The sequence below is a fragment of the Syngnathus scovelli genome, chromosome 14, assembly GCF_024217435.2.
Source record: "Syngnathus scovelli strain Florida chromosome 14, RoL_Ssco_1.2, whole genome shotgun sequence".
NCBI classification, from domain to species: Eukaryota; Metazoa; Chordata; class Actinopteri; order Syngnathiformes; family Syngnathidae; genus Syngnathus; species Syngnathus scovelli.
In genome coordinates this window covers 8,424,476-8,440,513 of record NC_090860.1, presented here as the reverse complement: position 1 = coordinate 8,440,513, position 16,038 = coordinate 8,424,476, and the positions used below count along the sequence as shown (strand labels likewise).

The 16,038-nt window shown below is 39.3% G+C and overlaps 1 long non-coding RNA gene across 1 annotated transcript; it reads right to left on the bottom strand.

The window, feature by feature from the left end:
* Positions 1 to 2,962: 2,962 nt before the first annotated feature.
* On the bottom strand, positions 2,963 to 11,023 carry LOC125981343 (uncharacterized). The gene is made up of 2 exons (XR_007485909.2): positions 9,019 to 11,023; positions 2,963 to 4,173 (listed from the first exon to the last, which is right to left on the bottom strand). It is a non-coding gene; the product is annotated as an uncharacterized lncRNA (long non-coding RNA).
* Between the last annotated feature and the right edge of the window lie 5,015 nt (positions 11,024 to 16,038).

Sequence of the window (16,038 nt, the reverse complement as noted above, 5' to 3'; positions counted from 1 at the left end):
TTACCACTATTATGGTATAGTTATCCATATATGGGGGTTAAGACAGAGGCAAAGCTCTTTGAGGTGTCACTATAAACCAGAGCCAGGCTGGATTTAGACCTCATGGGATCAATGAAGTGCCGTATATTCCGCACTATAAGGCGCACCTAAAAACCTCCAATTTTCTCAAAAGCTCATAATCCAGTGCGCCTTATATATGGACCAATATGGATTTGTGGATAAGGACTAACTTATTAAAGTAAGCTTTACGTGTTTATTTTGTGTGTTGTGTGATATTAACGTTTGAGCAACGTTGAGTTATTGATATATTGTTATTGTTTTCACTACGTTGAGTTATTTATTCTATGTGCCTTATAATCCGGTGCGCCTTATAGTGCGGAAAATACGGTAAAATAGTTTGTTGGCTTGTTATTTATTATTATATTGACCTGGCTCCAGCTCACCTGTGACCCTGAACATGATGGAAAATGAATTAAATTGAGAGACTCGTGTCATGTCGCTTCACCTGGATGTCAACCTGGATAAGGTGTTGATATAAAATGGAGGTGTGGTGGCGACACGTGTTGGCAAACCACCGCCTGTTGGGACATTACTCACACCCCAGCTGGCGTCTGCAATCTATTTGGGTTCTCTTCTCCTTCAATCCCATGCAGGATGGTTACATAAATCACCAGTGTGAACCATGAGCTGATTAATACGACAAAGTGCAAATGGAGGGCAACACAAAACAGCTGTTTGTGCCTGCATGGACGCATGCTTTATGAATCCCGAGAAGCTAAAATCTTTTTTTTCCTGGTTGAGTTTAAAATGTGAAACTGGACGCTGTCCAAAATGCACTGGTGCCAAACTCGTTCCGTGATCAAAATAAGACAGATGTTGGTCCTTGACTATGTATGCTGTCAGATCAGCTGAGCTGTGCTCCGAGCAGAGATTCAGGGTTAATGTTGGTGGGAAGAAACACTTGTCAAAGAGGGAATGAGAATGAGAGCGTTTCATATTTTGACTTATTGGCTACTTCAAGGTCAACACGGTGAGTTAGTAATATTGCTAGCTTGGTTCCAGTCATCAGTTCCACACTGAGAAACCAATTCCCTCAAAAAACGATTCCATCCTTCAACGCCTCTTTGACAAGTAATCAAGTTTAAAATCTCCTTATCCATCTCATCCGATGGAGTTTCTGGCCATACAAATGTTCTTCTCCCCTCGCCCTTCCACCTAAACGCTGCAATAATTGATTTTACGGCTGTAACTTTCTTATCTTCATCTGGCTCAATCTAATGCATCTCAAGATTTATTCTGTTTTATGAATGACAAATCTAAAAGAGTCATTTCTACTGGAAAAGGAAACCATGCTCATCAAAGTAATACCAGATCACAACTGCTGTAAGATAATCATCAGTCGCTGCTGTGAGTGAGCAAAAAACCTCTTTTAAATTAAAAACTGCCATTTTTTTGCATTTAATGGACCAAATATTTTCACATAACTTGGTATACCCGGAGAGACATACTTTAGTTGGATTATACTTTACATTACTACTCACAAGATGTTTATTTCGGTGTCTTATTCTAACCTTTGCCCTACAAAATTGATTGCGTGATGGATAAGTCATCCACATTGGAAATATAAAAATGTTGCTAACTTTTGCCAGCATTTGGCTGAATCACAGACAAAAAGAGTGGATAAAAAGCCAACATGTATTGGAGAGCCTTCTTTAGAACATCAAAAGAATTTCGTTTCTCCCAGCAGTCTGAGGGGCTCCGGTGGGACGAAGTCGTAATTTCCTGGCAGAGAGCGGCTGACCATGTGGGCACTGCTCACTCGACATCAAACACAGTAGACCTGGAGGAGAAGTGACGGCACGCTCAAGCCTTTTGTGTTTGACATCTCTTTTTGCCTTCTTTCTTCCTCCCAAACAGTCTCTCCTGTTTTCACTTCCCGTTTCTCCCTTAAATCAGTACACATTATTTTAGTAATTAATTTAGGATACACTGGACTCCTTTGATAAAAAAAATAAAAATAAAATAAGATAAAAATTAAAATTAAATAAAAATTTCTCATAATTACAGCATCATTCTCATTATTTAATGATTTCATACTATGCTGTGACTATACTTATACTTTTCAGGTTGGCCCTAATATGGATACTTTAATTTTTGCTAAATTCTGTAATTTTGTACAGTACATAATGTATCCTGATATTTTAAATTGTAAAAGGTGCAGTGATCCGTTATCCCTTTTTCTAATTGGTCTGGTGAAATCAACAACTTCCATTGTCATAGATAAGTGGGTCTTTTTTCAAGTGACCAAATATGGTTTTATGCCTGCTGAAGGATGTTTGTGATTGACTGGCCACCAGTCCAGAGTGTGCCCTGCCTCTAGCTCCCCAGTGACCCTAAACTGGATTAGCGGTAGAAAATGGATGGATGGATAGACGGATGGGTGCCTGCTAAGTGGTTAACATTAAACTGCTTTAAAAGTGGAATATTATTGGACTAAAATGGTTCTTTAAACAAAAGTTTTGCTTCCTCATACTCTCCCTGTTCACTTGCTTCCATTGCGATTTTATTTTGCCACTTAGTCCACATAGGTAGATACCGTAATTCCCGTAACTGACATGATCAGGACAAATGTGTCACTGTGGTCACTATGGACTGAACTCACAGTGTTTAAATGAGATTTTCCCTTCTTGCCTTGTGAACAAGCTCCAAACTATACAAAATTATCTATCATTGGTGCAGTTTCCAAACTGACCTACATAAGGCTTTAAATAACATAACTGTTGCCAGCAACGACGCTATCAAAAGCGAGAAAAAAACCCAATGGTGACATTTTGATGTGTTATGTGGGACAGCTTAATGACAGTCCTCTCACTAGCCAGAAAGAAATATGTCTAAAAACCCAACTTTGGTGTCCTTCCATGAAGGACATACTGGCTCAATGCATATGAAATGAAGTGAAACGTTTGATCACATTGACCAATATTTATTATTGGTAAGATTCATGATGAGCTGGTCAAGTAGGAAAATTGTTGACACTGAATCAAGTGAATATAAATGGCAAATAAATTGTTAGCTTAAGCATAAAAACAGATTTACTGGTTGTCAACATCCACCACAGAATCTTTCAACGCGTTTTGTGGTGCAATACTGAGGATAAAGTCGGACATAGTACATTAGAATCTGTACAAGAAAAAAATTGTTATTAAATTGTCTGACAGCTGTCTCAACATTAAAAATAAAGGCTCCATGTAAAAATACTATACAATTACTATACTGGAATTGCAAATTGCAGACTCCTTGCAAAAATACAACTATATTTACAAACAATATTTTCCTTTACAATGAGCTAACAGCGCTGCACAATGTAACATTAGCTTTGCTACATATATTGATTGACATCCTGCAAGTAAAAGTGCACGGCATTGTTACATTATGGGAATTTCTCATTTAGAAAAGAGCCCAGAATGTTTCTGCTTTCAGTCATTTTATGGGAAAATGACAGCACACGTTTATTTAGTGAGGGATCAAACCGGCTACAGGAGCTGTTTATCTTGAACACTCTGTTCAATGATAACACTGCAAAAAAAAAGATTCTTGCATACGGCGGTGGTGAGTAAACGTGTTTTTCTGAGTAAAGCAATGCATTTCCACACACAGATGTGTGTGCGCACACAGATGGCCCCAGGCAGCAGCGACAGTAGAAGGCTGTAATTTAGAAAAGGCAGGCTGGAAGGCAGGTTTTGGTCTGACTTGCCTCAGGTAACAGCTAAGCCTGCAGATCTGAGTCAAGCACTTTGGACTGGAAAGGATGGCCAATTTGCTCCAAGCTGAGGGAAGGTTGGAGCTGTGGGAGCAGCTGAGCTTGTCAACAGATTAATGCGTCAAGCTAAGTGACAGGTCGACCCCCCCCTCCTTCTTTTCCACTCGACCGCTCACTGCATCAGGTTTCTGAGAAAGTCTCATATCTTCTTGATACCTTGTGGGACGAGTGCTTCCCCTGCCCAACTCGAGCCAGGTGCTACTGTTGTTGGAGGCCGGGCCTTCATCGTGCAGTTTTTAAATTGCGGGTAGAATTTTCCACTGGCACACTTTTGGAGTTTACCATGTCAGCTGCCCTCTTAATGTTGTCCAGATGAGGCACGGATGGGAGGAGTAGAAGAGGTGAGAGGAAGGCTACATGTGTAAAAGAGACAGGAACATGATGAGTGTGAAGGAAATGACACAGCTGCAGGTGTGTTATGCTCCATCGGGGTGGACCTAACTACTTGCTCAAGTCTTCTTCAGTTTAGTACGGTAATACATAAATGACATGATATTTAACTTGACCTGTGGCCTTTCAAAAACAAAGATCCTAATTGTGTTGTGTTTAATATTTATATATTATTTTAACTTTTTTAAATAGTAAACAAAAAGAATATTTCCTTGTTGCGACTCCACCATGTGTGATATTTTTTGCATTATTGTAGCGGCATTTATTGATAACTGTGGCTACAGCAACCATTTTGATGTTTTTAACCAAAAAAAGATTGCGTGACAAACATTTGTTTCCACTTTTGCAAACAGTACAGCCTTGGAGGTCTGCGCTCGACTGAGTGACTCGTATTTATCATAGCACTGCAATGGTGGTCCAAGACTTTTGCACAGCACTGTATAGTAATAATACAGTATTTTCCGGACTATAAGGCGCACCGGACTATAAGGCGCACCTTCAATGAATGGCCCATTTTAAAACTTTGTCCTTATATAAGGCGCACCATTAATGCATCATGTCAGATTTTTAATCCAAATCAAATCATTCTCCATTTTATCTTTTTTATTTCAACTTCAGACGCAACAAATTACTTTGTAATCACAAAATAATGATCCATAGTCTTTTTGATTCATGATTCATAGTCTTCAGCGGGCCACTTATGATTGATTTCATGACACAATGCTTCGGGCCAGTTTAAATTTAGGAATTTGGTCCATAGATAAAGCGCACCGGACTATAAGGCGCACTGTCAGCTTTTGAGAAAATGTTAGGTTTTTAGGTGCACCTTATAGTCCGTAAAATACGGTACTATTTACAATACAGCATAATAGCAAATTCATTTTTATTTTGACTACACCCTGCTACATTTGCATTTTTTGCTATGTCACAAGCCACCATGATTACAAACATGGTCAAGTGACCAAGCGTGCTGCTTGTGTAAAGAATCTGGGTTCTAGTCATGGTGGTCAAACGATGTCTTTGATGAGCCTGTCTGCAAACCAAAATGTGCTGGCTAGGGGCACCGTTTGTGCGTTAGTGTGTGTGGGTGGCTCGGCAATGTTGGATGGAGGGAGGCAGAACTCGGGTCAAATGCTCCCTTTGAAGACCTGTTTGCACCCAAGCCAAGGACAACATGAAAGGAAAAGACAAATTGGGACAAATAAACATAAAATACAGTCCAGTTAGATGCGCTTATAGTCATCTTGTTCTAATTTGCTTCTTTGAAAGATCTTGAGAAAGTCCATGAATTCACCGGTTTAGAGCCATCTGTCCATTTCTATGATGTGGAGGGCATTTCCAACCATAGTTCAAGCTTGCACAGTTGGTATCTTTGGTATATTGTCTGCAAACATTCCTTATATCTCTCTGATTCATTTTGACCAAAACCATAAATCTTTTCTACATGAAAAGATGGAAACAAGTTTGTTTTTTAGGTTACATCTCTTTATGCGGTGGTATTGATGCTTCTGTTCACATCTGTTTTTCAGTCCTCATAAATGTAATTAAAGTCATTGGTGTGACACCAAAACTACTACTGTACTACTCTCTCTCATTATCTTGGTAAGTTTTATAATGTACCGATTTCTTTTACGATTCGCGTTACAATGATGGTTTGAGCATCAGAACTATGGTTGGAGTTTCAGGGTTGAGTTTTTTTTATCCTTTAAGCGTGGTAAACAAACAAACAAACAAGAAAATAAATAAATAAATAAATAAATAAATAAATAAATAAATAAATAAATAAATAAACAAAAGAAAGAAAGAAAGAAAGAAAGAAAGAAAGAAAAAAAGAAAGAAAGAAAGAAAGAAAGAAAGAAAGAAAGAAAGAAAGAAAGAATGTTCAAACTTTAATAATATTTCAGTGGCTATAATTAAGTGGGTTTATAATTAAGAGTTTAGTGTTTTGAGATTTTCTAACAGACTATAAGAAAAGAAACGAAATTATTTTTCTTTGTCAGGTCACACGTTTAACAACCTTTTGTGGCTGGGCACGATTTATCTGGCACAATCGTTAATAGCCCCAAGCCAAAATGGAATTGGTGTATTTCTGATTGACCAACTTCTGGCCGATCAAAAATTGTTCCAATAACAACATTGTCAGGGGTTTATTTGTGCATTTAACAAGATACACCATTGGCACTCACCAAAATCACTAAAATGCTCCACATTAAATATGAAATACATCCACTGAATCTATCCAGCCGAGTTGTATCACACATCGGATTCAAATGATCAGCTTATCGGCAAACTTAGAGGAAGCCTGATAAGGATACTGCATTTGAATTATGTGCGTTGGAAATAGAAAAACATCTATAACAGGCTCTTGAGGACCGGACTTGAGCACCCCTGCAATATTTCATATTTCAGTACTCCTATAGACAATCTATAAAGGTAAGCTATTCCATAGTGACGATTGCACACTCCTGTGTAATTAGTTGTGCAAGTATCTTCCCAACTTTTAAAGGTCAAGCATTCAAGGAACAAAATCAGCAACATTGAATCTTTGTACAATATATAAATATATTTTTTTTCCCTAAGTGTTTCACAAGCACCATGTCAGATGCTCGTCATATCGCATGCGAAATGTGCGCCTGTCAACTTACTAGAAACTAAACAAGTACAAACAGTAACATTATGAAAAAAAAAAGTTTTTTTTGCATTAATGCAGCAGGCTCTCGTCACTATCCCTCACGCTTAATGTTTCCACCGGCCGCCGCAAGGAGGAAGGGGTGGTGCTTTGTTGTGAGCGCTCTGACAGTGAGTGGAGGTCTCAGGAGGGACATGCCGAAAGTTGAAAGCTCAACAAGCTCTGTGAAGTGGCTTGCTTTTATGTTGCACATTGTGCTGGAGCTGCTGCAGAGGCAACACAAGTCCAAAATACAAACTTATTTCAAAAGCGCTTTGTGTCAGTCACCACCTCCTCCTCCTCCATGAGTTGTTGTGTCTATTTGGAACTTCATTAAAGGTAGCTATCTTTGAAAATGTGGGCTTTTCGAGTGTTTTTGTTTCCCCACCGCTCACATGACAGCCTGCAGCAGCAGTTGATAGACCATGCTGCATGTCAGAGTAACATCTTATTAAAGTACCGATTCTTGCCTTGGGCTCCTTCCAGCCCCATTCAGGTCCGGGTACATGTCAGGACACGGAGCCAGCCAGAAGACTGTTCACGATACTGCCATGATATTGAGTTGCTGTTCTCTGTGTGTGTGATGAGTCACATTGTGGTTACCACCACTGCCATTTAATCCCACCCGCCATGACGCTTAGTATTAGCTGCTTATTATGTTAATTGTGTTTAGAGTTAGGATGACAGCTACTAATACCAAAGAAATATGGCTTTAATATCATTACGATTACCGTATTTTCCGGACCATAAGGCACACCTAGAAACCTAAAATTTTCTCAAAAGCTGACAGTGCGCCTTATAGTCCGGTGCGCCTTATGTATGGACCAAATTCCTAAATTTAAACTGGCCCGAAGCATTGTGTCATGAAATCAATCATAAGCGGCCCGCTGAAGACTATGAATCATGAATCAAAAAGACTATGGATCATTATTTTGTGATTATAAAGTCATTTGTTGCCTCTGAAGTTGACATAAAAAAGATAAAATGGAGAATGATTTGATTAGCATTAAAAATATGACATGATGCATTAATGGTGCGCTTTATATAAGGACAAAGTTTTAAAATGGGCCATTCATTGAAGGTGCACCTTGTAGTCCGATGCGCCTTATAGTCCGGAAAATACGGTACGTTCAACAGGAGCTGAACATATTTTGATGTGCATTGCTCATGTGATAAATTTGCTTTATTTCAAAAACACTGCAGCCAGATCTTGTTTAGTTTCATCATCTGCCTTTTACTTTCTTGAGGCCTTTACATGAAGGAACAAAACTTGGCAGAAAATTACACAGTATTTCAGAAGGTACACTTGACCTTTTATTAGATTTACTGTGGATGGCCTGTCTCAGCATTGGCGACCGCAAAAGTTGTTTGTACTCTCTTTGAAGTCCAATGTTTAGCCCTATGGGACAGTTAAGTGGAGATGTTGTACCGTGGGGGGGGGGGGGGGGGGGAGCCGGACCCTTACTTCTGGTAGTGAAGTGGTTTGTGAGGCAAACAAAATTCCTGCTTTTTGTTAGGTGGATTTATTCTTGCACTCCCTATGGGGTTGCTTTTACAAACAACTCATCAGACCCTAAAACAATTCCACTGGCTAGAGTCTGAGAGACGTCTGCTTGACAGAATCATCGTGTGACTATTGCCATGGCTTGAGGCATTGGACCAATGCCAGGAGGGAAAAAGGCGGACTGGAGAAAAGCTACACATTGTGTACAAGGCAGCAGTGGCCTGGAGGCTAGAAAAACAAGTTAAAAGATGACAAGGTCAAGTATTAGTAATGGGAATTTTGCCTCTTTTTCGAGAGCTCATTAAGATCCCAAGTGGATCCTCGGGTTTTTTTGGTCATTTAAGTATGTGGAAAATCAATTATTTCGAAAGTGTTTATGGGCCATTTTGCAAATATTTTGGTTAACAAATTTTTGTCCTCTGTCCCGGTTGTTGTACATTGGCTCATTTTCGTCCTCCAAAAATGTGTGACTTGATATACGTTTTTTTTTTTTTTTTTTATTACTATGCATAGTGAGGCTTTTTTATTTTAAATGTTTCATTAACTAAACCATTTCTTTGCGCAGGCGGCTTATGGGTTTCTGACTCATATCCTCATCCAATGCATTCCCGTCATTTCTTCGGTGTACTCACGGACCAGTTGAGCTTCCTTTTGTTTTCTTTCACTCTTGAACGCCTGCCTGGTTAATTCCTGTCCACGATCGCCTTGCACTGCTCGGTGCGCGCGTACCCACCAAGTGCGCGTCGTGGTTTGCGTACGTTTCCGACCAAAGTTCGACTTTATGGTTCTTGCATTTCATGATCGTTCGCATAAGTTTACTTTCTGAGCGTCACTTGATCAAACACTGTCAATCTCATAAGGCACCGGATACGGACAAGGTCGAAATTCTTTAGGCTCTCACTGCCGCCCCGTGCACTTTCTGGGCGTCTTTAATTCTAAAGCACCCGTATCTTATTAACCAATCAACTCAAATGATCTGAAATTACCAATAGTCAAATTATAGTGTTTCTGAATTTATTAACCCCTAGAAATAAATGATCAAGTATAGTAAGGTTTTTGTTTTTTTTAAATGACCGTGCAGGTTTTTTTCTTTAAAACAATGACCATATATAGCACAGGTGTCAAACTCAAGGCCCAGGGGCCAGATACGGCCCGCCACATCATTTTATGTGTCCCACTTTTAATAATCTCTTTTTTTTAAATATTTGACCAGTTTTTACTCGTCTGATTTGAAAACGAGTTATTTGTCAGTTTGTTTTGTAGCTTTTACGGCATATAATATGAGGTGCTCATACATTTATTTGGGTTGACAGTCATAAAGGCCCTCCGAAAGAAGCTATGACTACAATGCGGCCGGTGAAAAAAATGAGTTTGACACCCCTGATGTATAGTAAGGCTTTTTTTCTGAAAAAAAATGACCATGTTATGCAAACGACTTTTGCATAAAGAAATATTCAGTCGTTTTTGACGTTTTTTTAAAGCACTATTGCTATTGTCATTATACATGCGCACTCAGCCAAGAGAAGAGTGAGATCAAATTCAAATGGGTATCTCATGATGAGAATGTCGTTAGGCATCACAAGACAGTCGTGCCGCTGTTAGATTCAAATTCTGTGTGGGACTCACCAACATCTTTGGAACATTACCATGACCGTATTAACACAACCATACTGTGTAACTGATTGAATCTATTCATGTGCCAAGAATGAGGAGGTTCATTTGATTAGTGCATCTGTACAAATACATCAAAAATATTCATGCTCTGTGTTAAGCTTGCCTGCTAGGAGATTTAAGAGGGACGGTCAGTAAATCAACTGATTCATCCTGTGTAATTTATTCAGCCATCTGAGAATGTGACTGAACTAAATACTTAAAAAGCTGAGGATGGCAAACCCCTTCTTGGCTCCTTCTTTTGATCCAAAGCTATTATCTAAAAAGATTTCAAATACAGTCAGAGTCACTGTGGTGTTTTATTAGCAATGTAAAGAGGCCCTGTCCAGATAAGAGGCTCTTTATGGATGGTGTTTCCCCACCACTGGAGGCCTCGGGGCCCACCAGAAGATATTAGATGACTGGACGGCGAAGCCTGGAGCCTTCAAGCCAGCTGTTCACACAAAACCTCCACAGACAAGACACTGAGCCACAGAGGAGGGCACGCAGGGCCAATAAAGTTGGCTCAGGTGCAGGCAACATGCCACTGCCAGTATTTGAATGTGGGGATTTGTGTATTCCGTGTTGACATTGACCCGATCCAGCTCATCCTCGGCGCAGAATACCTAATGAACTTCTTGGAGTTTATTTCAACATGTCATATCGGCGCCATAATGGCCTAAGCCTTATTCCCCCTTCAATGTATTATTATTATTATTATTATTTTTTTTTTTTTTACCAATTATGTATCTAATTTTACTTATTTAATTGTATTTATTTATTTATTTATTATTTATTCATTGCTCTTATTTATTCATTGTGTGTGCCTTCTTGTTTTTACTTTTTGCATTGTTTACTTGAATGTTTTGTTTGTCCGTGGACCAATATAATATAATATATATATATATATATAATATGTAATATGTCTTGTTACCGTGGGATAGTAGGAAACGCAATTTCGATCTCCTTGTGTGTCTTGACATGTGAAGAAATTGACAATAAAGACTTTGACTTTGACTTTGAATTTCAGGCATGGGTAGCCATCATCATGAGATGTTTAAGGAAAAAATTATAATTTTAGTCATGCGCAGGAAAAGGGTGGTAAACAAGTGTTGCAGACATTTTGAAATTAAAGCATAGCAGCTGGCAAATGAGACATAATGTGGTTACTTCTCTACGACTAGGTCTGATTTGATTTTAAGTCATGCATTTAGAATTTATACGACCCAGATTATTGCTTTGGGGTGTATAAAGCTAATAAATCTAACACATTATAAGTGTGGGCAAGTGTGTCTAAAATGTCAAGGAAGACAGACAGTATGATAAGATGGAAAATAATGAGTGGGTTTCATAATGTCTCTTCCTCCTCCATAGAGAGTTCATTGAGACAAGAAGAGGGCATGGCAGGATATCCTGACCAGACACTGCACTGAACTCCACGGCAACACTGTCTTCACTTGTAGTGCCTCGCTAGAGCTTTGCTTGAGCAATAAGTAGTGACCAGCCACAATATTAGGTACACCGGCACGGATCTGATTCAAGTGTTAGCACTGCAACTGCATCGTACTCACGTGGTTTACTGTACTAACTGAGGTCACCAAATTATTTTAAAGACAACATGCAGTGTAGTCCTACATGGAAAAAAAAAACACATAATAAACATACGGTGGAAAAACAGAGTCAGTGTGGTAACAATAAAGCAGAAGTGAATACCTTTCAAGACCTTGAGTGGCACTGGTTCATTAGGCATACGGTTCCTTTAAAAAGTAAAGTGGATGAACCCCCTTCCCCCCATCGTGGGGCCCAAGATGAGGACCTTGTTTAAAAATTGCACGCTTCAATCTGCCTCAAGATGCTGACATCAGCAACAGCCGCACTGGAGGTCAGCTAGGGTCACGGCTGCCAATCACCCGTTGCAAAATCACAACAGCCTCGGCAGACGCCACCAAATGTTGCTGAGGTGCAAAAGAAAAAAAGAAGAAAAGGACAGAAGAGTTGTCATGCGTGGTAATGACAACTGTCCAAGCAGTGGAAGAGAACTTTTCAAACAGCTGATAATTCATCTTTCACTTGGTTAAATGTCCTGATTTATTGATTAAGCAGTCTAGTATACATAATTCCAAAATTCCAAGATCAATCCTGACTGAAAAACTCTTGATTTAATATTACTGTTAGTCCGTGATAGTGCTAATACACTCATAGTTTCCTTGTACTTGTTTCAAATCCCTGCTCTTAATGATTTACCAAAACATTGCATACTATTGTGATAATCGTTATCCCTGTATTTATATGCAGTTGATAAAATGCAGATGTGGCTTATTCTGTTCCTGTAGTGTAATAAACATAAGAGTTTTATGTTCAAAAATGAGCCAACGTACTATATCATTTGGTAGAACGGAGACAAATGGTGCTGATTAGAGAACAACAGTCGCTCCCAGGCTGTAAAGATTCAGAGGGCAAAGTGCCATTACAAGCAAGTGAGCTAGCTTCAACATCAAGACTGTCTTAGAAGTGAGGCCAGTGGATCGGTGCTGCCATGACACTTGATCATGATGATGTCATGATCATCATCATCATGAGACACGAATGATACTTTTGATTGTTTTTGTTTTGCTTTGTTTGCTGTCAAGTTAATTGGGTCACTGTTGCCATTGCAAAGAACATACCGGCAAGTTAGTACATAAGACAAGACTGCTTGGCCGCAAAGATCTTTCACACAACCACAAAGTTCACCTCAATCTGTCTGACATTTTACATCTGCACAAAAAGCACATCCTCAACTATGCTGCTTTTCAAAATAAGCCCTTTTTGATGTTTTTCATCAACTACTACACCTTCCAGCCATAAAATCATATTACTTACTTACAAATGCTAACATTACACTTGGCTGTCAACAAAAGATTTATAAAGGTGGCTTCAGGGAACTCATGTTTTCCTGAAGGCAACATATCGACAATGCCTTTGAAAGGTCTTTTCTCTTCACACGTTTTCCAAGCCAGTCAGCTGTTCACTGACAAGTATTTTGCACAAGATGTGTTGACTTAACTGATTTTTGGGGTACTTTTCAAGCAGCTGCCTCCTGTAAGTACTTGTGCAAAATCACCACATGCCACTTGTGGCATTAGCAGTGCCAAATGGCCGTGACTATTCACCCTCACTTGAACACTAAATGACACGTAAGTACGCCATTGTGGGCGGGTCGTGAATGCTCACAGGTGTAAGATTCACAAATGTGAGTCAGCCAGTCGCAAATAAAAACAAAAAAATCCAAAAGGGCATAAATGACATTTCAAATGACACGCAGTGTGTCTATGAGTCTTCAGACATCTGCTTGGTGAGTGCAGTCATTTAAGTGAGAGCAACATCTGCTCAACAGGAATAGGCGACATAACAAAGTGCGATACATAGCTTAGACGCATGACTGCGCGCACACACACACACACACTGCACACCCTGTGATTCATAGATGGGGTGATGGTCTCCTGCAGGGATCTGTCCTCACCACAGGGCCTCAAGGGAGAGCAGACAGAACATTTAAGATAGGCCTCCCTAATCCCTTTAGTTGCTCAAATCGCACACAGGCTCACACACACAGGCTATATTTAGGGTGGGGATTCACAACAGGATTTCAGAAAAACAATGTTTGCTTGCTTGCATCTGTTTTTCCTTATGTAGTAGGCCTACATATCTTTTGGACACTATTACAATCTACGGCGCAGTGGAACCTCTACATTGGGGTACACTCGACAGATAATTTCCTCAATGTCGGTGTGTTTGACAGCCTGCTGGTAGGGGGGCCCATTAAGGAGAATCCAGAATTCTGATATATTATCTTCAGGGATTTCCAGTTGTAGCCATAGATCAGTATTAGCCATCTCTCTGGGCTCCGTACTAGCCCCAGCCAGAAACAGATAGAGCAGGAAATACCCGATACACTGTGGTTGCAGTGTCTAAAGAACTTTTGTATTGATATATCCAAATGTCAGGCATTTCTCAGGGTGCCCCCTTCAGCTTGAGGCCTGGGCAATCGATTGGTTAGGCTACCATGTTGCGGTTTTTCTGACAATAAGAGCAGTCAATACACACATGACAATTTTTTTCCCTCTTTGTCATGTGTGGGGTCTTTCTCACATTTTAAAAATTGATCAAGATAAGGCTCATGCCTAGGGGTATAGCTATATTTTCAGATGGAGAATCAGACAAATTTTATGAGGAAATGATGATCCTCTTGTAGATGCTACTCTGCATGGTGGCTAAAATAAAACATATGGCAACAATGAATACAAATATGAATATGATTTCCTTAGCTTTGATCTGAAAAAGTTGCAGGTGAAAATAACATTAACCACAACTCACTGCACATCATTTTTTTTATTTTTAGTACGTTACATCTCAATTTGTCATAAACTGGCTACATTAACAATTCATAAAGGTTTTACATGAATAATAAATTATAAATAATAAATAAATAATAAAATAAATTGGAAAAAAATTATTCAGCACATCTTGCTGTGATTTCTGCCAATTGTAATTATTCCTGATGGGTTTTACGATTTTTTCTCCTGAGTTCTCAATAGTTAAATGTCAGCGTATTTAATGGTTCCACCAAACAGTATCTACACACGCTTGCATGTCTGACATGCTTAAGTGAAATACCGATTGAGTAGCTTTTGGTTGCTAAGTGATTTGTTGACCTATCCTTTCAGAGACGCCATAAGCGTGTCATTGTGACTGCACACACATAGTCAATGTTTAACACCCCCCAAAAAAGAAGGCGCTAAATAATTGCTATCGCTGGGATGTTATGGTGTGGGTGTGTGCATGTGCTGGGGGAGAGTTGTGGTAGCAGTGAGCAGTACCTCCTGTCGCTGCTTTTATTGTTTGACAGTTTGCGCTTGCGTTTCTGCGCGTGACAGAACAAAAGGTCACGAGGCAGAGTTGCGGTCTCTCCGCCGTTTCGGTTCCATGACTGAGACGTTGTTGAGAATGCACGTAGCCACCTACACAAGGCACGAGAAATAAACACATTGACTCCTCTCGCTGCTCTCACTTGCTCTCTTGCCTGATGAGAAGCTTGTTATGGTTGGCAGAGAGCCCGCTCCTAACTCCCAGTAAAAACCAGATGATTGTTTTTGCTGTCTTACGTCCAGCCTCACACTCACCAGATCCTCTTACCGGGACTGGGGACGTTTCCAAGGACTGGCTCGATCGTACATCCTAAATTCTAAGATTTTCATAATCTACATAAATCTAAATAGCCTCTCCTTTTGTGTTTACATTCTGCTACATCAGCACTTCTGCAAATGACATTGAGAAAACCTACACTTACTGCTGCAAGATGTAAAATGGACTAATAGCAACTGATCAACTAAATTAAGCATGCAAATCACCATTGAAGAAATTTTCCATTTTTGACTTTGGGATTTTAAAGGGTAAAAGAACATAATACTCGAAGTTTCCTGGGTACTGGGCTGTTCTTATTGCACAAATTTGAACTGATAATAATAATAATAATAATAATAATAATAATAATAATAATAATAATAATAATAATAATAATAATAATAATAATAGGCTCCAGCATGCCCGCGACCCCCGTGGGGACCAAGTGGTACAGAAAATGGATGGATGGATGGATGGATGGATGGATGGATGGATGGATGGATGGATGGATGGATGGATGGATGGATGGATGGATGGATAATAATAATAATAATAATATTAATAATAATATTTTTCAGTTAATGTAGAACGTAGTGTTATGCAGCACAAAAATACAACCTTTCATTTTTAAAAATGTTTACTTTTACGCCAAATACTGTCCCGAAATGAATATCACAGCATTTTTGCAGGTCCATGTGAAAAGGCTCCTGTTCTTGAAAATTTTATTTAGAAACATAAAGAACAAGTGCTCCTATCTTAACAAGGTTATTGTCTGGAAAACATAACTTTAACACAGTTATTGGCAAATGCCTTATTTAATAGAATCTAGGTTTCCATCTATTA